Source organism: Dendrobates tinctorius, unplaced genomic scaffold (genome assembly GCF_039654945.1).
Source record: "Dendrobates tinctorius isolate UK_male_01 unplaced genomic scaffold, ASM3965494v1 ptg000005l, whole genome shotgun sequence".
NCBI classification, from domain to species: Eukaryota; Metazoa; Chordata; class Amphibia; order Anura; family Dendrobatidae; genus Dendrobates; species Dendrobates tinctorius.
The window spans coordinates 13,816,789-13,841,336 of NW_027361673.1; the positions used below are offsets into that span (position 1 = coordinate 13,816,789).

Here is a 24,548-nt window from a genome sequence, read left to right on the forward strand (position 1 = left end):
AGTACACAGACATGCACACATATACAGTATGCAGACATGCACACACATACAGTACACAGATATGCGCCCACACAGTACGCAGACATGTACACACGTACAAAACGCAACGCAGACTTGCACACATACACTGCGCAGACATGCGCACACAGACATGCACGCATATACAGTACGCAGACATGCACACATACAGTACGCAGACATGCACACATATACAGTACGCAGACATGCACACACATACAGTACTCAGACATGCACACATATACAGTACGCAGACATGCACACACATACAGTACGCAGACATGCACACACATACAGTACACAGACATGCACACATATACAGTATGCAGACATGCACACATACAGTACACAGATATGCGCCCACACAGTACGCAGACATGTACACACGTACAAAATGCAGACTTGCACACATACACTGCGCAGACATGCGCACACAGACATGCACACATATACAGTACGCAGACATGCACACATACAGTACGCAGACATGCACACATATACAGTACGCAGACATGCACACATATACAATACGTAGACATGCACACATACAGTACGCAGACATGCACACATATACAGTACGCAGACATGCACACATATACAGTACGCAGACATGCACACATATAAGGTATGCAGACATGCACACATATACAGTACACAGACATGCACACATATACAATACGTAGACATGCACACATATACGGTACGCAGACATGCACACATATACAGTACGCAGACATGCACACATATACAATACGCAGACATGCACACATACAGTACGCAGACATGCACACATATACGGTACGCAGACATGCACACATATACGGTACACAGACATGCACACATATACAGTACGCAGACATGCACACATATACAGTACGCAGACATGCACACATATACGGTACGCAGACATGCACACATACAGTGTGCAGACATGCACACATATACAGTATGCAGACATGCACACATATACAGTATGCAGGCATGCACAGACATACAATACGCAGACAGGCACACACATACAATACGCAGACAGGCACATATACAGTACCCTGATTTCTGCCTTGGGTCACTTGTTTGATTGCATAAGTTTTCGTGAAATCTTTGGTTATTTGCTGTAGCACTGGGTTACTCTGCATTACCTGTGTGTGCTGCTGGGTCCAACATATTCTTGAGCTGTGGCTCCCTAGCCCACCCATGGCAGAATAGGGAAATGGCTGTCAGTGAGTAGCGGGTGGGCATGAGGACCCCATACAGTTCAACATAAACCTAGTCAGAGTTTCCCTTTAGTGTAAGACTCAATAGTAACGTCTATGCCGTATTTGAGCCACAATTTGTTTGAATCCATTCTTCTGCGTTTACGGATGAATAAGCCTCACCAAATTCTTGCACATAGTAATTTAGAAATATATGAACACTGCTAATAGCAGACAATAGCTGGTATTTACAGGACTAGAATGGTAGTAAATTTAGTACATTTATACCCTCAAATACGCAGTACAGAAAAAAAAAGGCAGTCACAGAGCCCATCCGCTGAAATAAAGCAATACTTGTAACCGAATGTCATGCTTGCATGGGCAAGTTTGTAAACTTGTAGATAAGTGATGTCTATGAAACAAAATCGGCCATGGCAGCCAGCCTAGTACATGTCATGTTGATGCAGCAAAAGAATAAAATACCGGTTAAGTTTTCATTAGCGTTGGTACAGAATGTTGTTCTTGTGAGGGCGAGACAGAATTGTCCTGATATGTAACTGTGCAAAGAGTTGAGCTTTTCAAGTCGTCTGATTATATCTGCATTGAGCATGCACATCTCATTGTTCGAGTGTTGCCTATAGTGTAATGGCTACATCATGCCGGGTGTGAGCAAAGCAGGCCATCGTAATGGAGAAGAAGCACTCTACAGATTTTTGCCCCTTCTCTTTATCACAAACAGGGGAGTTTGACTTCTTCTTTTTCCAGCTTTTTCTGTAGATCATGTAACTTGTCTGCCATGTATATAGTTAGTAATCCTGACCAGCTGGACAATATATAATTAATCACTGACTAGGAGGAGAAAGATCCAAACATTAGATCAGAACACGGGATTAGAACATTAGATTGCTTGCTATGGGTTAAAGGTGGTAGATTAGTAAAGCAAGTTTCTTCTTGTAGACAAAGCAGAAAAAGAAAAAACATACATTAGACCTGATGAAATTATATTAATTTTGTATATTTGCTTTTCTTTTGCAACTCGACTAGGGATATTGTAGTTTTGCAAACATCTATCCATCATCAGTGTTCTGCATCAGTGACAGACTTTAAATTGTTTCTACAAATCTAGCTAAGATATGCCATAGTATTTGCATCAGCTGTGGTCAGATCACTGGACCTCCTCTTATCCCGGAAATGAGGCAGCAAAATCTCCATAATTTTTTTCCTCTGTAGTGGTGGTGTAGGCCACCAGCTTTACAGGTCACTGCAGTTACTGGCATAGCAGGTGGCCAGAGGCAACGCTACAGAAGGAGAATTGTGAAAGATTGATGAAGGAACCTAGAATGGTGACCCCTACAATCTAGAGATAAGTGACGTTCTCAACAGTTGGAGCTCTACATTCAACAAATGATGTCAATTCCTTGTGATAATGGGGAAGCATCTATAGCAACTATACTGTTTTAATTTGTTTATAAAAGTGTATTTCCATCTTTGACATTTATTGCACATTCACATGAGGCTTGCTTGTCAATTTTCAGAACTCCAATAGGATGAAATAGCATAGTTGTATATGGAAAGTCACCATTTTGTTCCTGATGGCAAGACTCAGTTGCAGATGCAAGTCCCAGATGTGGTTCTACAGGATCCCTGAGGATAAAGTGAAGTAGCATTACTTTGTATCTCTTTGCTTTTGTCTCTTTTATTTTCTTTCCCCTCCTTTCTTTATAATCTTTTAAAGGGATCCTTTCACTTGATTATTGCTGTCCAAACCACAGGAAGCATGAATTTGAGCCTGGTTGCACGATTGCAGCCAGGTATGTTTCTCCGAAATGCTCTTGCATTTCAGAAAAATAAAGGTATTGTGAGGAAAGAGGGAGACACAAGCGCAATATAGGGTCTTATCCCACAAATAAAGTAAGCGGTTTGACAAAAAACTGCTCACCTGGTAGTAGGTATTCAAAGCCTGTATAGATAAGGGCTGCTGCAGATCCACAAGTCGGTCACCTACTGTATGAAACAGAGCTCTGCAAAAGAATACGTGGATTTTGTCCGCGTTGCCCAAATTATAAAATTCCAGAAGGTTAATAAAGTTTGACAGTGGTTTATTCTACGCGTTTCAAGGTTTTTTGCAACCTCTTCTTCAGGAAATACCACCTGAAGAAGAGGTTGCAAAAAACCTTGAAAGGCGTAGAATAAACCACTGTCATTAACCTTCTGGAATTTCATCATTTGGGCAGCGCGGACGAAATCCATGTATTCCTTTGCAGAGCTCAGAAAATTAAAGGTAGAAGATCAGGTGATTCACAGGTCTTTCCATAGCAAGAGACCTTTTAGTTACTTAGAGAGCAGCACTGTAAAGTGCCGGGGCCAGGACGGTGCAGAACTAGTCTCGTCTTTGGCTATGGTCCCCGGCTAGATCTTTAAAGTATATTTTCTCTCTGAAACGCTCTGGCAGTTGTACAGCCAGGTTCTGATTCATGCTGGCCTTGGTTTGGGCAGCATGAATGAGGAGACAGGTTCCCTTTAAAGGTACCAGCTGTGTCTGATCTCTCACTTTTAACAGATCTGCATGGTTGAGCTGTGTTTGAGAGTGAATAACCATTGCTGGGGACAGTGGGAGAAGCAACTGACAAGTCACTGAGAAAGAAAAAAAATTATACTTACTCTTTAAGTTCTGCTTCAAACTACTGGAAAAGGGATGCAAATTTTGTATTGTTTTTCAAGGCTGTGGTGCGGGAAGTAGATGATGTCACAAAATTGTCTTCAGTTTCTCAAGATTTGGCACAAGTATGTGCACATGACATCTTTTTCTGGCATAAAATCCACCTAAAAAGCAGGCAAAAGAAACTACTAAGAATGAACATATGCCCTGCAATATGAAAATAACTTTCTGTGAAAATATTCAGTCTTTTTGAGCAACAAATGCCCCCGAAACGGATAAAAGAAGTGACGTGACCATTTTTCGGGTGGCTTCTGTTTGGAAACCGTTCAATAAGTTTTATCAAAATGTCTAAGAAAAAGACTGGTGAAAACTCCATAAAAAAAAAACTATAGAAAACCAGAAGAAGACGCTTCAGGACAAAAGATACGGCATGTCCCGAGGTGTCTTTCCCTGGCAAAATTCAACGGTTATGTAGGCATCTAAAATGGCACATGGCTAACTTCTAAAAAAAATGTTACTATTAATAGTCAAACTATTGAATTCTGGAAAAATAATTTGGTGATGATGAGCAATTTTACATTATTTTATGAAATCCTATGGAGATTTCATAAAATATTATGGTCAATAACCCATTTTTAGTTAAAGCGAACCTGTCTCCAGGTTTGGCTGATACGAGCTACGGCAACTGCCTTTCTGGGCTTATCTACAGCATTCTATAATGCTGTAGATAATCCACCGATTCCACCTGTAAAAGAAGAAAAATAAGTTTTATTGTACTCACCTGGGGGGAGGTCCGGTCCGATGGGTGGGGCATGTCCTGGTCCGGCACCTCCCATCTTCTTGCGATGCCGCCCTCCTGCTTGCTTCATGGCTACCCGTCACAGCACTCCTGTTTAGGGCAGAGCAAAGTACTTCAGTGTGCAGGCGCCGGGAAAGGTCAGCAAGGCCCAGCGCCTGCGCACTGCAGTACTTTTCTTTGCCCTCAACAGGGCAGATATCTACGTCTGAGCAAGAGTGCGATGCCCTGTGAACCTGTGAAGCAAGCAGGAGGGCGGCATCACAAGAAGATGGGAGGCGCCGGACCAGGACCAGCAACACCCATCAGTCCGGACAGCCCCGCAGGTGAGTATAATAAAGCTTATTTTTCTTCTCTTGTAGGTCGGATCGGGGGCTTATCTACAACATTATAGAGTGCTGTATATCAGCCCTGAAAGGTGATGGCCATATATTATATCGGCCAAACCTGTTGACAGGTTCCCTTTAAGCACTGAGATAGAGCCACAATATTGGCTGCCTGAGGTTAAACTGGCCAATAGGAGGTATAGCTGTCAGCTAAATGAGTGTTCATTCAACGGCTATCTAATATACAAATGCAAAAAAAAACAAAGATGGCAGACAAAAGTTTGTTAGAAGTATAAAAACTACACTTTATTCCAATATAATATAAAATTTTAAATGCTATAAAATCAATGATTGAATGGAGCTCAAATCAAATAACAAAGTAATAGGTGAATGAGTAGACTCCTACAATAATAGGCAAACAAATTTCAGTTGAACATATAATAAAGATAAACCGCTAGTGCAAAAAAAAAAAAAATATTCAAGATGCCATAAATAATGAAATATCCAGAGACCATAGTACTAAGTAGCTATGATCAAAGACAGGGGCGTAATGATCGCGGGCGCAAAGGGTGCGATTGCAACCAGGATCATGGAGTTGGGGTCCATCGACACAGGTCCTGTTTTCAGCTGAATGTGTGTCCTCGGACTGAATGTATTGCGGCGCAGAGATACACCATCTCTCTGCACCGCTGTAGCTATAGTTGCCAGTGGCCAATCAGTGGCCTGCAGATCGACATGCATGTCACTGCAATGTGTCTCCCGCCTCCCTGCACTGGCTGTGGAGGAGAAAATGGACGCTGCTCGCTGTGGGAGCGCTGACAAGTGAGAATAATCAATTATTTTTTGTGCTTAAAATGAGTTTGAGGAGATTTCTAGGAGGCGGAACATTATTACAGAAAGAGGCCCAGGACATGGGACATTGTTACAAGATTGGGGGCATCAGAGGCGTAGCTAGGAGTTTTGTTCATAAAAGGGTGAAACTTATAAGTCGGCCCCTAACCAGGTAACCCTGATTACAAGTGCAGTGGTGCACCCTAAGGCCGGGATCACACTACCGTAAAACTCGCATGAGTCTCTCGCATCAACACCCTGCGCTGCCGCCGGCACTCAGGAGCAGAGCTGCGGCTGTAGAGAAATACATGCAGCCAGAGCTCCGGTCCTGAGTGCCGGCGGCAGCGTCGGGTGTTGATGCGAGAGATTCGGGCGAGTTTCTCGCATCACACATGGTAGTGTGATCCCGGCCTAATTGTGTATGTAGGAGAACGCCAGCAAATAACAGTGCTGTTACTAAAAAAATAAAATATCCATACGAAAACCATCACTAATATTACTGCCATATGATGATATATAGAGGTAGATATCATTGCTGCAGAACATGTAAGCGATCACAGTACAGTTACAGATAGTGACTTACAGCTGACATTATTTCTGATGGAGTCACTTTTGCCATCTTTTCCATTTGGCCTAGACCGACATGGCAACTTCTTCCAGCCAAGACTCGGCTATAGAGATTGCAACAAAGGCACATTTGCCTTCTCACATTTATAGCACCGTCCCCATCTATTCCCAATCAGCACAAACTTCTTATCTTTCTGATACACCAATACTGAGCTGTTGCTGCTGTATGTGTCCCTATTGCTGCACCTGCTGTGTGTGCCCTCTAATTTTCCTCCTACTGGATCTATAGATTCCTCTTTAATTGCCTTCATAAAGTATGATGTAAACAAGTGACCCACAAACACTGTACGATACCCCCACATTGAATCTATTCACACACACAGTATGATGACCCTACTATACCCCACCCCTCAACTCCCCTGGAAAATATGGTGACCCCAACACAGTATGATCCCTTCATGCAGTATAATGGCCCCACACCTCTCCACACTATATAAAGGTCCCCACACAGCCATCCACACAGTATGATAGAAGCCACACAAATCGCTACAGTAATAATTGCTTTAATACAGTATAATGACTGCCACATACATTTCTAATATTATAATAACCTCCACATAGCCTTCCATATAGTATAATGCACTCCCCATAGTCCTCCGTACAGTATAATGCTCTCCCTATAGTCCTCCATACAGTTTAATGCACTCCCCATAGTCCTTCATAGAGTATTCTGCTCTCATCATAATCTTTCATACAATATAATCCACCCCACAGTCCTCCATACAGTATAATGCTCTCCCCATAGTCCATCATACAGTATTTTGGCCAACACAATGTTCTCACTGATTGAAAAAAAATATATATATGTAATACATTTCTCATCTCTCCTCCTTGTTCTCCCATTGCTCTGGTCTCTGCCGCAAACGTTCTGAACTGCTCTCACATCTCAGGGCAGCGAGCACCGTGCAGTGACGTCATCGTGTCTGCTGCACTGAGACGTCAAACACCGAGGGTGAATGATGGATAATGGAACTTCACCTGACGCTCCCTCTCTCATTATTACTTTCAACTGTATTGGCATTCAGGCTGCCGATATAGTTGAACTTGCGATGATAGACGGATGGCGGGGCCGACGCTGGCAAAGGGCCCCCATACCTCATGGACCCCATAGCAGCTGCATTATTACAGGATGGGGGGACATAATTAAAGGACGGAGAAAATATTACATATTTGGGAACGTTATTACAGGATAGGGGCCAGGGCGAAGTACATTGTTGTACTGGGCTAGTAACTGATCAACATGCTTGTGGGTGGCTTCAGTCCATAGGACTCTAGTTACACCACTGATCAAAGAGATACATATGCCCACCCACCCCAGGACAAATCTGAAGCAAGTGGTTTGCAAAGTGCTTCGCCTGGAGTGTTATCTAATGTAGTCAATCTTTTGGTTGCTGGGTACTTTATTCTGTTAATGTTTTGCAAATTTCCACTTTTATTTTATAAGCATGGTGTAAGTGTAAAACCCTGGAATCCATGAAGTATCTTTTCCAATCTATCACTGGAAAAACTAAATTCTAAACATGATATGTTGGACTTTTGGCATAGGACAATGCTTATGTTTAGGTTAATACTGCTCCAGTTTAAAAATGGACTTTTACATGGCATGTTGTCGTTTGTGATAAACCCATTTATTGTTTGTGTAAGAACCAACCTCTGCTTGAAGACAATGCCACCATTGTTCTGTCATTAGCATGTCTGCAGGTGGCTGGCGCAGTCTTACAACAAGTGTAACTTGAGAGCCTTCTCTACTTAGTAACATAATTCCTGTCACAATGTCAACTTTTACATTTACCACTCTTGTTTTTCTTCTGGATTAAATGTTTCTTTCTAAAAACATCTGCTGTAAGGTTTCAGATTATATGGCTGCTATAAAATCAAGCATGTACCTTCTCTGGTCCTTATATATGAAGCAGCATATGGTCAGGGTGAAGTGCAGGTTTCTGTAGCAAGACCTAGTAGTTATGGCTACTAAGTAGTTTCACTAGAGTCGAAGTAAAATAAAATGCTTGAAAATGTGCGCCGGCATAAAATAATGAAATGGAAAAATAGTAAATATATTAAAATTGCATTTGTCATTAGGTTACTAAGATATTTTCATTGATTTTTATTTATTTATTTTAGAGAAATTCACATTAGACTTCATTCACATCTGTGTTGGAAGCTCCATTACAGATTCTGTCAAAAATGATAGAAAATGGTACAGTAATGACAGACATCAGTAACGGATACCAGATGCCTCCCATCGTCGATACAATGGTTCTCCTGTAATAAAAAAAAATAACTAAAGAAAATGTCCTTATAATCAAATTTCTAAATACTTTAAATTACAAACCACAATAATTTTGTCTAGAGAGGTCATCACTACAGAATTAAAATGGCCGCCGCATTGTTACACTGACCGAAACCTACTCTAGAATGTTAATAATCCCACCAGGGACAACATCTGCAAGGAGTTTGTATGTTCTCCCCGTGTGTGCGTGGGTTTCCTCCGGGTTCTCCGGTTTCCTCCCACACTCCAAAGACATACAGTACTACTGATAGGGAATTTAGATTGTGAGCCCCATGGGGGACAGCGATGATAAGGTGTGCAAACTGTAAAGCGCTCTATAAAATAAACATTATTATTATTAATAGGACCAGGTGACTGTGAACATGTGCATAAGAAAGCTTATATATCTTTGTACGTGTTAGCCAGTAGATAGAAGAATATTTGGAATTGAGAGTCCTCAGTAGTTGATACCTTTTAATGGCTAACTGAAAAGATGGTAACACATTGCAAGCTTTCCAGACTACTCAGGTCTCTTCATCAGGCTAGAGTAATCCAAAATTTGAAAAATAACATATTTATACACAAGACAGCACATAAATAACTCAATAAATAAGACAAGTGATGTGAAGCGGAATAGTCAGTATGGGAGAGGGATAAGCATAAATATTGGAACAGTTCATAGATAAGCAGTGTGAAGGTTTTATTGCCCCCTGATTGCCTGTCTGGTTCTGTGTTGTGATGAGCCCAGAAGGTCTGAGGGGCAAATGCCTTAATTGATGTAAAAAGACAAAAATCCATGCGACACATTAATAAAATTTATACTCAGAGATTCTTCTCTCTCTCTGAGACTGGAAGTTACCTTTTAATACAAGTAATTTAATGTCCATCATGCTATGACCAGGGATTCAAAAATGTTTTGCCACAGGTAGATCCATTCTTTTTTCTCTTATTGTGTGGCGATGAGAATTCATCCTTGTTCTCAGTTTTTGCCCGGTCTCCCCCACATACAGACCCCCCAGAAGGACATTTAGTACAAATAATTAGGTACATCACATTAGATGTGATGCAGCTGAAAGTATCTGGGATCTTGTAGTCCTGATGTGAGTTGGGGATCTTTATCTTGTCCGTGGTCATAATAAATGGACAGGTTTTACATTTTTTCTGGTTGCAAGGAAAGGTTCCTGCAGCTGATGGAGAGGACAGGGAGCTTCTGACAATTATGCTTCTTAAATTAGGGGGCTGCCTAAAACATAGCAGTGGGGGGTCTGGAAATATGGATTGTAATCGGGCATCTTTTTGCAGTAAAGGTTGTAATTTCAGTGCAGCTCCCCTTAGCACCTCCAGATTTGGATTGTAGGTGACCACTAGAGGCACCCGGTTATTCTCTTCTTTAGCTTTGTAATGTAGCAGGTGATTCCTTGATATTCTGTTGGCCCTTGTAATTTGGTTTTCAATTGTTCTTGGATGGTAGCCCTGATTCAAAAAGGTTTTTCTGAGGTCGCCTCCGTTCTCTGTTGCCAGCTCAGATCAGAAGTAACCAGTCCGCAACAGAGTGTGTTGTCAGAATACCGAGCGTGTAGAAACCAGTGATGTCACTTGCAAGGGTATCGCTGGTCTCTGCATGCCGGGTATTCTAAAAACATGCTCAGGCTCGTTACTTCTGATCTGAGCAATCAACAGAGTGTGCACTGTAATTGTGCACAGTGCACAGCAAGCAAGGATTAGCCCAGTCCTTGATATGAGCCTCAATGATGACGTTGTGTTTCAAAGAAGGGGCAGTGACCGCAGTCTTTGTCTCCTGATGACATTTTGTTTGAGTATCTTGGGATTGTCAAACGAAGCGTCATCAAAAAGGAATTATGGAAAACAAATAGAAAATCAGTTAGATAGTGCAGTTAGGGAAGGTTAGGGAATTTTTAATTCAAGTATATTAGAAAATAGTTTAAATTATGGCACTAAATAGATAAGGATTCAGGAGGAAAATGACTTTGCCTTTGAACCACCCTTTAAAGGCTAAAGGTTTGTATCCATACTATCAACCAGTGAGTCAAGGAGAGCAAACGAATGTTCAATCTCTCCACATCCGGTCGGGTTTAAAAACTGAACAAAAAACATCCTAGTTTCGAGATATATACCATTACCTTTACATGTCTCTATCAGTCTTCCTTTTTTATGTTTAGCTATGCAGTGTTAGAAGAGAATCTAGAAGAATCTATGCACTGTTAGAAGAGACTCTAGAAGAATCTATGCAGTATTAGAGGAGAATCTTAACAATAGAGATGAGCAAATCTGAAACGGTAAAGTTCAGGGTTCGTACTGAACGGCTAGTGTCCGGTGCTGAATTTCTAACACAGCTTTTCCTGGAAGTCTGTTGTACAGTTCAAGAAAGAGATTTCACAGCTCCAAAGTTCAGATCCTCAATGATTTCTAGGGGTTTTGAGTTCTGCTTCAAGTACGGGTACAGTTCTGGTACACATACTTACCCAAACACAACTTACCCAAACACCACTTGTCAACTCATCCCTACTTAACAACATTGGATTTCGGGGGTGCTCTTGATGTTGTGCAAATACATCCAAGAGGTCCTAAAGCCCTCAATTTTCTTAGAACATTGCAAAACCCCATCTTTTGTAGGCAGGGACTGCTGCCAAGTGTGGAAAATGATATAATATTCTACAGATTGCCCAGTATAGCGCATGTTTTAAGACATTATAGGGTCGATAAATCATTTCCCTGTCACTAAACCGTATGGAGAACCGTTTGAAACTAATAACGTGGTCTCGGTTGCATTACTACCAGAGAAAGGTGTGGTAAGTTATATGAGACATATAATCTCATCAATATATCACACACCAAAAGAAGAGATTGCTTACCTATAAATTAATTTTATTGAAAATTATATTTCTATTAACAAGTGTGTGGAATTACTTCAGAGATTGTCTTCTCCTGTATGAACCATTCCCACGTGGATTTTATTCAACCTGAAATATTTTTAGTATTCCTTTCTCAGACCTTTAACCCAAAACTGAAGCCAAAACGATTTTTACGTTCTTATCTAGCTGGTCTGCAAAGCTCTAATTAACATGAGGGTGCGCTGCGTTCATTAGTCTTGTTTTATCGGAGGTAGCGCGTCTGAGAAGAAAGTCAGCGCAGTTATCATTAAAATATTTGTGGTAGTCATGAAAGTATATGTCTAATTAACGTGTTAACAATTGACATTAATTAGCTGATATGTCAATGAAGCGACGTACTTAAAATAAGATAAGCACATTATAGTGCACAGAAGAAGCTGGAATTTACATCATAAGGAAAATGGCCACTAAGATGACAATTATGTGAAGAGCCAACAGGGGAAGCTTTTTTATCTACATTTTTATGTTATGTAGCTTTTACAAATAAAGAGTTAAAATATAAATATTCTATAAAGCCACGGTCACACTTGGTGAGATTTTTACCTCAGTATTTGTAAGCCAAAACCAGGAGCGGAGCAATCAGAGGAAAAGTAGAATAGAAACCTATCACCACTTCTGGATTTATCACCCACTCCTGGTTTTGCCTTACAAATACTGAGGTAAAATACTGACCGAATACTGAACGTGTGACCGTGACATAAATTTTAGTTCCCATACATGAGTTTTTGGTGAGTTTTTGATAAGATGTATTTTCGCTGCACAAGAAAAAAAAGCACCGTTTAACGTTCCAGCAAAATGGATAGGATTTACAGAAATCTCATGCCCACCGTGCTTTGTTTTTCCGTGTAAGAAACATGTTTTTCTCTACTGCCGGTATGCAGAGATTTATGTGCGCATTTTCCTCATAGAATTGTATTAGATGTGGAAAATCCACAGGTAATAACCGCACAAGTGGTTTTATTGCATTTGGAAACACACTAAAAACACGTTTGTCCACACATTACTCTCTCAATAAAGTTTTGAATAACCAATGTTATTCAGTGGGGCAGTGCAGATGAATGATTCTTTTCACTGACGGAATCTGCATGTGCAAAAAATCACAGGATTCACTAGTTTCTTTGGGAGAAGATGCAGATTAAATGTTAGAAAAAACTTTTTGACAGTGAGGGTGATCAATGAGTGGAACAGGCTGCCACGAGAGGTGGTGAGTTCTCCTTCAATGGAAGTCTTCACACAGAGGCTGGACAGACGTCTGTCTGAGCTGGTTTAGTGAGTCCTGCTTTGAGCAGGGGATTGGAGGTCAGTTCCAACGCTAATATTCTTTGATTCAAGTCTGTGGATGCGAGAAAAAAATTGGATGACAGTAAAGAATCCGAATTTTTATGGCTATGCAATTCTGTAACATAGGAAACTAAGGGTCTTGTACATGGTTAATAGCTGCTACTGAAAAAAGTGGATGAAAACATTTGTTACACTCTTCTGGATGAAACGCTGAACAATTTTTTATACCATTGTGTAAACCTATCCTAAAGGTGAGTTACTCTTCTAATTGGGCACTGGGCACTTCTCTTTATTTTTGGTGTATTCTTAGACCCTAAATGATGGCATCATCCTGACTTCTTTCACACTATTATGCATTGAAATCCCTTTTTTTGCATCGTATAAGAAAGTGTAGACTGCTTTGTTTCTTATAATGTGAGCCCCCCCCCCAAAAAAAAAGAATATTACGGTACATAAAGAAGTGACCTTTGTATGTCTGATTGTGAAGGGAAAAATGGCAATGTGAACCGAAACTAAGTTGGTTCAACCATTTTCCACCACACTTATTATCAGCAAATCTATCAAATCAAGCGCACTGCCCCCTCGTCTACCACGACAACTTTTTGTGGCAGAATACAGAACGTTATCTTTAAAATGTTTAATAGTTTTTTTGCAATTGTTAGTGGTTTAACTGTACACTAACACAAACATTAAGGCTTTCTTATTTCTTGGCCAATGAGTTTAAATCTTGAGTTTGGGATGCCTAAAACAAGTCAGTGTAGCATAGAGAAGCAGTATCTCATACAGCCGATGGGAAGATACCTAAACTGGAAAACAATTGCAAGGAAAAATAGCAGCTCAGTCCTCATGTTGTGGGTGAAAAAGCAACCAGTCAAATGAGGAGAAATAAAATTGAGGCAGCACTTGAATGAAAATAAGTGAAATAAGGATACTTTATTCACCCAGATACCTGCAATGTTTTTATACATCTGTGCTCTATTTTTTGCTGTAAGCCATAAGTTGTGAAAGAAAAGCAAAAAAAAAATTCAAATTGGTCTAACATCATTAACAACAGTTGGTATGTATAACTCCGTAAGAGGACCAGTGATGTGGTTACTAGCCTGCTTGAACTACAATAGAATAGTTTGAAGATTAAAAGGAATCTGTCAGCAGTTTTTTGAGGTTTTTTTTATTCTGGGAGCAGCATAATGTAGGGTCAGAGAGCTTGATTCCAGGGATATGTCACTTGCTCAGCAGCTTGCTGTAGTTTCAATAGAATCAGTGTTTTATCAGCAGTAGATTATCACTGTAGAACTTAATTTGTCACATTGCAGGTAATGTAGCTAATCTGTGTGACCACTGATTGGCCATTTTCTACCTATACACAGTGTACACAGAAAGCTACCAATCAGTGGTGTGGGCGGGGTTATACAGAGCTCAGCATTCAGAGAATGCTACATCTACAGCAGAGAAAACAAATGTTATCAAAACTACACTAAAGGTACTGTCACACTTAGCGATGTACCAGCGATCCCGACCAGTGATATGACGCGGTCAGGATCGCTGGTACATCGCTAAGTGGTCGCTAGTGAGCTGCCACACAGGCAGATCTCCCCAGCGACATCGCAGGGGTCGGGGGTCGCTACTTACCTGTCACACTAGGCGATCCTGCGTCCTCCCGCCCGGCTCCACGCTCGTCGCTCGTCTCTCCACAGGAAGCGCCACAGGAAGCTGATGACGAGAAACAGTCCTGGACGTTTTCGCGCCATCAGCGATAACCAGCGGGGGAGCGGGTCATAGGTAAGTATCAGACACAGCGATATCGCTAGCAATATCGCTATAACGTCACAAGTTATAGCGATATTGCTAGCGATATCGCTTAGTGTGACAGTACCTTAAGCATTCCAGTAAGTGATAAATTGCTGGAATCAGGCTCTCTGCCCCTACAACATGCTGCTCTAAGATTCCATAGCAAAAACCTGCTGACTGAGTCCTTTGAAACTAACAGAGTGCTTAAAAAACATAGTGACTGCATGTGAACAAATATTTGAATTCCAACTCACTGGCCTTTCTTCAGTTTCACCCATGAGTTCCCTAAAAGCAGCTGGAAATGCCCTTTAAAGCAAATTTGCGAGAAGAAAACAACACTGTCACGATCCATTTTTGGATCTGTGTCATATTCTGGATTCTCTTAAATAAACTTTTTTCCTTTCAGGCCATCGGGGGTTAACTCCTTAAGCCCCAAGGGTGGTTTGCACGTTCATGACCGTGCCAATTTTTACAATTCTGACCACTGTCCCTTTATGAGGTCATAACTCTGGAACGCTTCTATGGATCCCGGTGATTCTGACTTTGTTTTCTCGTGACATATTGTACTTCATGTTAGTGGTAAAATTTCATTCATATACCTTGTGTTTATTTGTGAAAAAAACGGAAATTTGGCGAAAATTTTGAAAATTTCGCGATTTTCCAAATTTGAATTTTTATGCCCTTAAATCACAGAGATACGGCACACAAAAAGCTTAATAAATAACATTTCCCACATGTTTACTTTACATCAGCACAATTTTGAAACCAAATTTTTTTTTGTTAGGAAGTTATAAGGGTTAAAAATTGACCAGCGATTTCTCATTTTTGCAACACCATTTTATTTTTACGGACCACATCACATTTGACGCCACTTTGAGAGGTCTATATGATAGAAAATACCCAAAAGTGACATCATTCTAAAAACTGCACCCCTTAAGGTGCTCAAAACCACATTCAAGAAGTTTGTTAACCCTTTAGGTGCGTCACAGGAATTTTTTGAATATTTAAAAAAAATGAACATTTAACTTTTTTTCACAAAAAAATACTTCAGGTTCAATTTTTTTTATTTTACCAAGGGTAACAGGAGAAATTGGACTGCAAAAGTTATTGTGCAATTTGTCCTGAGTACGCTGATACCTGATATGTGGGGGGGAAACACTGTTTCGGCGCATGGCAGACCTCAGAAGGGAAGGAGCGCCGTTTGACTTTTTCAATGCAAAATTGGCTGGAATTCAGATCGGACGCCATGTCGCGTTTGGAGAGCCCCTGATGTACATAAACAGTGGAAACCCCCCACAAGTGACCCCATTTTGGAAACTAGACCCCCCAAGGAACTTATGTAGATATGTGGTGAGAACTTTGAACCCCCAAGGGTTTCACAGAAGTTTATAACATACAAGCCGTACAATTAAAAAATCATATTTTTTCCACAAAAATGATCTTTTCACCCTCAATTCTTATTTTTCCAAGGGTAACAGGACCCTAAAAGATATTGTGCAATTTGTCCTGAGTGCGCTGATATGCCACATCTGGGGGTAAACCACTATTTGGGCGCATGGCAGAGCTTGGAAGGGAAGCAGCGCCATTTGACGTTTTTGGCTGGAATTGAGATCGGACACCATGTCGCGTTTGGAAAGCCCCTGATGTACCAAAACAGTAAAAAACCCCCACAAATGACACCATTTTGGAAACTAGACCCCCCCAAGGAACTTATCTAGATGTTTGGTGAGCACTTTGAACCCCCAAGTGCTTCACAGAAGTTTATAACTCCCGGGCGTGAAAATAAAAAAATCGTATTTTTTCCACAAACATGATCTTTTAGTCACCAATTTTTTTATTTTCCCAAGGGTACAAGGAGAAATTGGACCCCAAAAGTTGTTGTCCAATTTGTCCTGAGTACGCTGATACCCTATATGTGGGAGAAAACTACTGTATGGGCACACGTCGGACTCGGAAGGGAAGTAGTGACGTTTTGGAATGCAGACTTTGACGGAATGGTCTGCGGGTGTCATGTTGCTTTTGGAGAGCCCCTGATGTACCTAAACAGTGGAAACCCCCCACAAGTGACCCCATTTTGGAAACTAGACCCCCCACGGAACTTATCTAGATGTGTGGCGAGCACTTTGAACCCCCAAGTGCTTCACAGAAGTTTATAACGCCTGGGCGTGAAAATAAAAAAATCATTTTTTCCACAAAAATGATATTTTTGCCCCAATTTTTTTATTTTCCTAAGGGTAACAGGAGAAATTGGACCCCAAAAGTTGTTTTGCAATTTGTCCTGAGTAGGCTGATACCCTATATGTGGGGGTAAAACACTGTTTGGGCGCATGGCAGAGCTTGGAAGGGAAGGAGCACCATTTGACTTTTTCAACGCAGAATTGGCTGGAATTGCGATCAGACGCCATGTTGCATTTGGAGAGCCCTTGATGTGCCCAAACAGTGGAAACCCCCAATTCTAACTCCAACCCTAACCCCAACACACCCCTAACCCTAATCTCAGCCCTGATCCTAGCCCTAACCCTAATGGGAAAATGGAAAAAAATTCCTTTTTTCGTTTTATTATTTTTCCCTAACTAAGGGGGTGATAACGGGGGGTTTGATTTACTATTTATGGTGGTTTTTTTGTTTGGCAGCTGTCACATGCTAAAAAACGCTTTTTATTGTAAAAATAGTTTTTGCATCACCACATATTGAGAGCTATAATTTTTCCGTATTTTGACCCACCGAGTCATGTGAGGTCTTATTCTTTGCGGGACGAGTTGACGTTTTTATTGGTACCATTTTCGGGCATGTGACATCTTTTGATCGCTTTTTATTCCGATTTTTGGGACGCAGAATGAACAAAAACCAGCGTTTCATGAATTTCTTTTTGGGGGTGCGTTTACACCTTTCCGCGTGCGGTAAAATTGATAAAGCGGTTTTATTCTTCGGGTCAGTACGGTTACAGCGATACCTCACTTAGGTTTTTTTTATGTTTTCGCGGTTTTATGCAATGAAAACTATTTTATATAAAAATTAATTATTTTTGCATCGCTTTATTCTGTGAGCTATAACTTTTTTATTTTTTGCGGATGACGCTCTATTGGTGGCTCGTTTTTTGCGGGACAGGCTGATGTTTTCAGCGGTACCATGGATATTTATATGCGTCTTTTTGATCGCGCGTTATTGCACTTTTTGTTCGGTGATATAATAAATCATTATTTTTTGCTTCGTTTTTTATTTTTTAAGGGGTTCACTAAAGGGGTTAACTAATGGGACAGTTTTATAGGGCGGATTGTTACGGACGCGGCGATACCAAATATGTGTACTTTTATGGGGTTTTTTTATTTTCAAAAAATGAATTTATTGGGGAATATTTTTTTTTTTTACTAATTTTATTTAGCGATTTTTTTAAAAATTATTTTTACCCTTTTTTTTTAACTTTATTACATTGTCCCAGGTGGGACATCACTGTCCTGTGACAGATCGCTAATCTGTCACATCACAGATCACTGTGACAGATCAGCGATCTGTCACAGGCACTGCTGCAGACTTCCTCATGCCTGCGCTTTGCAGGCAGTGAGGAAGCCAGCTCCCTACAGGCCTCCGAAGGTCCCCGTCACCATCTTGGATCCGGGGGCCAGTAGGGAAAGAGCCCCCCGCAGCACCGCTGCACATTGCGCTGCCGTGGGTGGCTCAGGAAAGCACGGAGGGAGCCCCCTCCCTTCCGATGCTTCCCTTTAACCCCCGGTACACCGCGATCGTGTTTGATCGCGGTGTACAAGGGGTTAACGTGTCGGGGGTGGTCCGTGACCGCCCTGACACATTGTGCCGGGTGTCAGCTGTGATAATCAGCTGACACCCTGCTGCGATCAGCGGCGCTCACCACGTGAGCGCCGCTGATCGCTATGATGTACTATCCCATCCCTGGGAATTGAGTCCCAGGGCACATAGACGGGATAGTACGTATCATGGCAGAAAGGGGTTAATATTAGTTTTTGCCCCCGGTTGCCGCTGGTGTTACTACAAGTTTAGTTAGTCTGCTGGTGGGTTTTTGCCCCCGGTGGCCGCTGGTGTTACTACAAGTTTAGTTAGTCTGCTGGTGGGTTTTCCCCCCTGGTGGCCACTGGTGTTACTACATGTTTAGTTAGTCAGCAGGTGGTGACCACTCCCTCCTTTCTATAAATGGTCGCCTGAGGCATCAGCTGGTGTTGGTGATACACGTCCTTTTGATACCAACCGTAGTGAAGACTGGAGCTACCTGGTGCAGTGGTGGTTCAGCTTATCAGGAGCAGTGGTAGTTCTGCTGAAAGCCGAGTTCAGGAGCCTTATTCTGCTGTACGGTGCATTGCAGCAGATAAAGCTAAGTTTTGTTTTATAGTTGATTTAACCCTGAGGTGTCTGTTTTATCTTTCCTTTGGTTTTTGGTGCAGTTCACTTTTTTCCCTGTCTCACCTCCTGGGGAGGGGGTTGGGGTTTAGCTCAGGGCTAAACAGGAGATAGGGACAGGTTGGTGATTTGGGCCTCACTACCATCAAGTGTACCCCCAAGTTAAGGAAAGGCAAGGCTCCCCTTTAGCCTGAGGGGCAGTTCAGGGGCCCAGGTTCCTCGTCCCCTGTTTTCCCACTACTGCCCCGTTACAAACACACTATATATGGGACCATTGACTGGTATGTTAGCTCTGTGTTGATGTATTTGTTGCTACTAAATTTGGAGGCAGGGTTTAACCCCTTAACGACAGCCGATACGCCTTTTATCGGCGGTAGTTAAGGGTACTTAAACCACAGCACGTTAATTAACGGCGCTGTGGAAAAATTGTATAGCGCCGCCCAGAGTCGGATTTTCTCCGGGGCCTCAGCTGCCAGGGGTAGCCGAGATCCCAGAGAACATGATTCTGGTCTGTTTTTACCGATCCTGCTTTTGCGATCGCTGTTATTTACCGTGTAATGGCGACCGCAGGAAAAAAAAAGTCAGATGTGCCATTTTAATTTCTCTCTCCTCTGATGTGATCACACATCAGAGGAGAGAGAAACAGGGTCCCCGATCCCCCCGTTACCTCCCGGTGGTCCTGGGCCTGCGTGCTTCCCCTCCATGGGCGCCGCAATCTTCTTCCAGGAAGAAAATGGCGGGTGTTATGATTGGGTCACCGAGGAGGAGAGCAAGCCCAAGCTAAGCCACAGAAAACCAGAGAGGTTGGTAACTAAGCGGATTGCAGACCCCTGATCCTATCCACACAACTAGCAGTAGCCGTGGAGCGTGCCTACGATGATCCTAGATGCCTCGGCACAGCCAGAGAGCTAACTAAGCCTAAAGCAAGAAAGGGGAAATCTAAACTTCCCCAGAGCAGACCCCAAAGGAATAGATAGCCACCAAACATACAGTGGGGAAAAAAAGTATTTAGTCAGTCAGCAATAGTGCAAGTTCCACCACTTAAAAAGATGAGAGGCGTCTGTAATTTACATCATAGGTAGACCTCAACTATGGGAGACAAACTGAGAAAAAAAAATCCAGAAAATCACATTGTCTGTTTTGTTTTCATTTTATTTGCATATTATGGTGGAAAATAAGTATTTGGTCAGAAACAAGCAATCAAGATTTCTGGCTCTCACAGACCTGTAACTTCTTCTTTAAGAGTCTCCTCTTTCCTCCACTCATTACCTGTAGTAATGGCACCTGTTTAAACTTGTTATCAGTATAAAAAGACACCTGTGCACACCCTCAAACAGTCTGACTCCAAACTCCACTATGGTGAAGACCAAAGAGCTGTCAAAGGACACCAGAAACAAAATTGTAGCCCTGCACCAGGCTGGGAAGACTGAATCTGCAATAGCCAACCAGCTTGGAGTGAAGAAATCAACTGTGGGAGCAATAATTAGAAAATGGAAGACATACAAGACCACTGATAATCTCCCTCGATCTGGTGCTCCACGCAAAATCCCACCCCGTGGGGTCAGAATGATCACAAGAACGGTGAGCAAAAATCCCAGAACCACGCGGGGGGACCTAGTGAATGAACTGCAGAGAGCTGGGACCAATGTAACAAGGCCTACCATAAGTAACACACTACGCCACCATGGACTCAGATCCTGCAGTGCCAGACGTGTCCCACTGCTTAAGCCTGTACATGTCCGGGCCCGTCTGAAGTTTGCTAGAGAGCATTTGGATGATCCAGAGGAGTTTTGGGAGAATGTCCTATGGTCTGATGAAACCAAACTGGAACTGTTTGGTAGAAACACAACTTGTCGTGTTTGGAGGAAAAAGAATACTGAGTTGCATCCATCAAACACCATACCTACTGTAAAGCATGGTGGTGGAAACATCATGCTTTGGGGCTGTTTCTCTGCAAAGGGGTCAGGACGACTGATCCGGGTACATGAAAGAATGAATGGGGCCATGTATCGTGAGATTTTGAGTGCAAACCTCCTTCCAACAGCAAGGGCATTGAAGATGAAACGTGGCTGGGTCTTTCAACATGACAATGATCCAAAGCACACCGCCAGGGCAACGAAGGAGTGGCTTCGTAAGAAGCATTTCAAGGTCCTGGAGTGGCCTAGCCAGTCTCCAGATCTCAACCCTATAGAAAACCTTTGGAGGGAGTTGAAAGTCCATGTTGCCAAGCGAAAAGCCAAAAACATCACTGCTCTAGAGGAGATCTGCATGGAGGAATGGGCCAACATACCAACAACAGTGTGTGGCAACCCTGTGAAGACTTACAGAAAACGTTTGACCTCTGTCATTGCCAACAAAGGATATATCACAAAGTATTGAGATGAAATTTTGTTTCTGACCAAATACTTATTTTCCACCATAATATGCAAATAAAATGAAAACAAAACAGACAATGTGATTTTCTGGATTTTTTTTTCTCAGTTTGTCTCCCATATTTGAGGTCTACCTATGATGTAAATTACAGACGCCTCTCATCTTTTTAAGTGGTGGAACTTGCACTATTGCTGACTGACTAAATACTTTTTTTCCCCACTGTATATTGTCGGTGAGACAAGATGAAAACACAAATGCAGGTTGGAAAATAGACTGAGCAATCGATGGGGCCCACACTGACTAGACAGGACAGGAAAGGAAAGACACTGTCTGCAATCACGCAAAAAAGTCCAACACGTCTGATGCAAAAAATACTGAAGACGCACGACTTCGCCCACTATGTCAGCACTCTGGTATCTTCTGAAAGCAGAGCAAAAAGAGGCCAATCTAATAAGGGACAAAAACAAACTGGCACAAGCAGTAACATATGGATGGTGATTCAGCACAGCCCCAGCCGGAGCTGGCTGACCCACACAAAACTGAAATTGACAAAGCCAGATCAAATGTAAACAGAATAGCAAATGAACACTTAGCTGAACATGCAAGGACTGAGCTGGAAACTAAGACCTCAGGAGGCAGGAAGAAAATCACCAGCAGGGATAGAGGGAGTCGGCTGTCTTAAATCCGAGTCTGAAACCCCAGATCTCCAGTCGTCGTCCTCATTATCAGATGGCAAGCCTCTGTTAATCAGATCAGCGCCATTACCTCAAGTAACCACCAGAGGGAGCCCAGAAAGAGAACTCGCAACCCCTCTGTCAATTTGACCAGCTCCACTACCTTCAGTAGTAACCAGAGGTAGCCCAGAAAGCGAATTCACAACAGGCGGACGCATTTTTCCGTTAGGGTTAGAATTAGGGTTAGGATTGGAATTAGGGTTAGGATTAGGGTTAGGCATTAGGATTAGGGTTAGGATTAGGGTTAGGGTTGTGTTGGGTTTAGGGTTGGAGCTAGAATTGAGGGGTTTCCACTATTTAGGCACATCAGGGGGTCTCCAAACGCGACATGGCGCCACCATTGATTCCAGCCAATTTTGCATTCAAAAAGTCAAATGGTGCTCCCTCCCTTCCGAGCCCAGACGTGTGCCCAAACAGTGGTTTACTCCAACATGTGGGGCATGAGCGTACTTAGCAAAAATAGCACAACAACTTTGGGGGTCTAATTTCTCCTGTTACCCTTAGGAAAATAAAAAAATTGGGGGCTAAAAAATCATTTTGTGGAAAAATGATTTTTTATTTTCACAGCTCTGTGTTTTAAACTTCTGTGAAGCACTTGGGGGTTCAAAGTGCGCACCACACATCTAGATAAGCTCCTTGGGGGGTCTAGTTTCCAAAATGGGTACACTGCAAATGCAACATGACGCCCGCAGAACATTCCATCAAAGTCTGCATTCCAAAATGGCGCTCCTTCCCTTCCGAGCTCTCCCATGCGCCCAAACAATGGTTCCCCCCACATATGGAGTATCACCGTACTCATGCCAAATTGCAAAACAACTTTTTTGGTCCAATCTCTCCTGTTACCCTTGTGAAAATAAAAATTTAGGGGCGAAAAGATCATTTTTGTGAAAAAAAATTATTTTTTATTTTCACGGCTCGACGTTATAAACTTCTGTGAAGCACTTGGAGGTTCAAAGTGCTTGCCACACATCTAGATAAGTTCCTTAAGGGGTCTAGTTTCCAAAATGGTGTCACTTGTTGGGGGTTTTCACTCTTTAGGCACATCAGGGGCTCTCCAAATGCAACATGGCATCCAATATCAATTCCAGCCAATTCTGCATTGAAAATGTCAAATGGAGCTCCTTCCGTTTTGAGCACCTTGAGTGCAGTTTTTAGAATCGTGTCACTTTTGGGTATTTTCTGTCATATTAACCTCTCAAATTGACTTCAAATGTGATGTGGTCCCTAAAAAAATGGTTTTGTAAATTTTGTTGTAAAAATGAGAACTTGCTGGTCAACTTTTAACCCTTATAACTTCCTAACAACAAAAAATTTTGGTTCCAAAATTGTGCTGATGTAAAGCAGACATGTGGGAAATGTTATTTATTAAGTATATTTTGCGACATATCTCTCTGATTTAAGGGCATAAAAACTAAAAAAAATTGAAAATTGAAAAATTTTAACAATTTTTGCCATATTTCCATTTTTTCATAAATAAATGCAAGTCATATCGAAGAAATTTTACCACTAAGGTGAAGTAAAATATTTCATGAAAAAACAGTCTCAGAATCAACGGGATCAGAATCAACGAGATCCGTTAAAGCGTTCCAGAGCTATAACCTCATAAAGTGACAGTGGTCAAAATTGTAAAAATTGGCCTGGTCATTAAGCTTCAAATTGGCTCCGTCAATAAGGGGTTAATAAAATAGAGGTGTTATTGATTCGGAAGTACACCGAGTGCAAGAACAGAATGCAAATTTTGTCTTATATGCGACAGAGGTTTTATTTTGCCACTAAAATATATGGTGCACAAGGTCTGTCTTCGTAATAACATTTTCTTTGTATGAGAACCAAACGTATATACTCGTGTATAAGCCGACCCAAGTATAAGACGACCCTCCTAATTTTGGCACAAAAAAATGGGAAAACTTATTGACTCGCATATAAGCCTAGGATGGAAAATGCAGCAGCTACTGATAAATTTCAAAAATAAAATAGATACCAATAAAAGTAAAATTAATTGAGATATCAGTAGGTTAAATGTTTTTGAATATCCATATTGAATCAGGAGCCCCATATAATGCTCCATACAGTTCATGATGGCCCCATAAGATGCTCCATACAAAATACACCACATATAGTGCTGCACAAAGGTTAATAATGGCCCCAATAAGATGCTCCATAGACTATGCCCCATATGTTGCTCCATAAACGTTATGGCCCCATAAGATGCTCCATAGATTTTGCCCCCACATGCTGCCTCCATAAGATGCTCCATAGATTATGCCCCCATATGCTGCCACCATATGCTGCCCCCATAAGATGCTCCATAGATTATGCCCCCATATGCTGCTGCTGCAAATAAAAAAAACATACTCACCTCTCCGTCGCTGG

The 24,548-nt window shown here is 41.8% G+C and overlaps 1 protein-coding gene and 1 long non-coding RNA gene across 10 annotated transcripts in view; both read left to right on the plus strand.

Moving 5' to 3' along the window:
• RARB (retinoic acid receptor beta) overlaps positions 1-24,548 on the plus strand; it is a 965,418-nt gene that overhangs the window by 785,834 nt on the left and 155,036 nt on the right. The gene's annotated exons all lie outside the window — the stretch shown is intronic.
• On the plus strand, positions 4,342-5,257 carry LOC141083517 (uncharacterized). The gene is made up of 2 exons (XR_012230735.1): positions 4,342-4,661; positions 4,945-5,257. It is a non-coding gene; the product is annotated as an uncharacterized lncRNA (long non-coding RNA).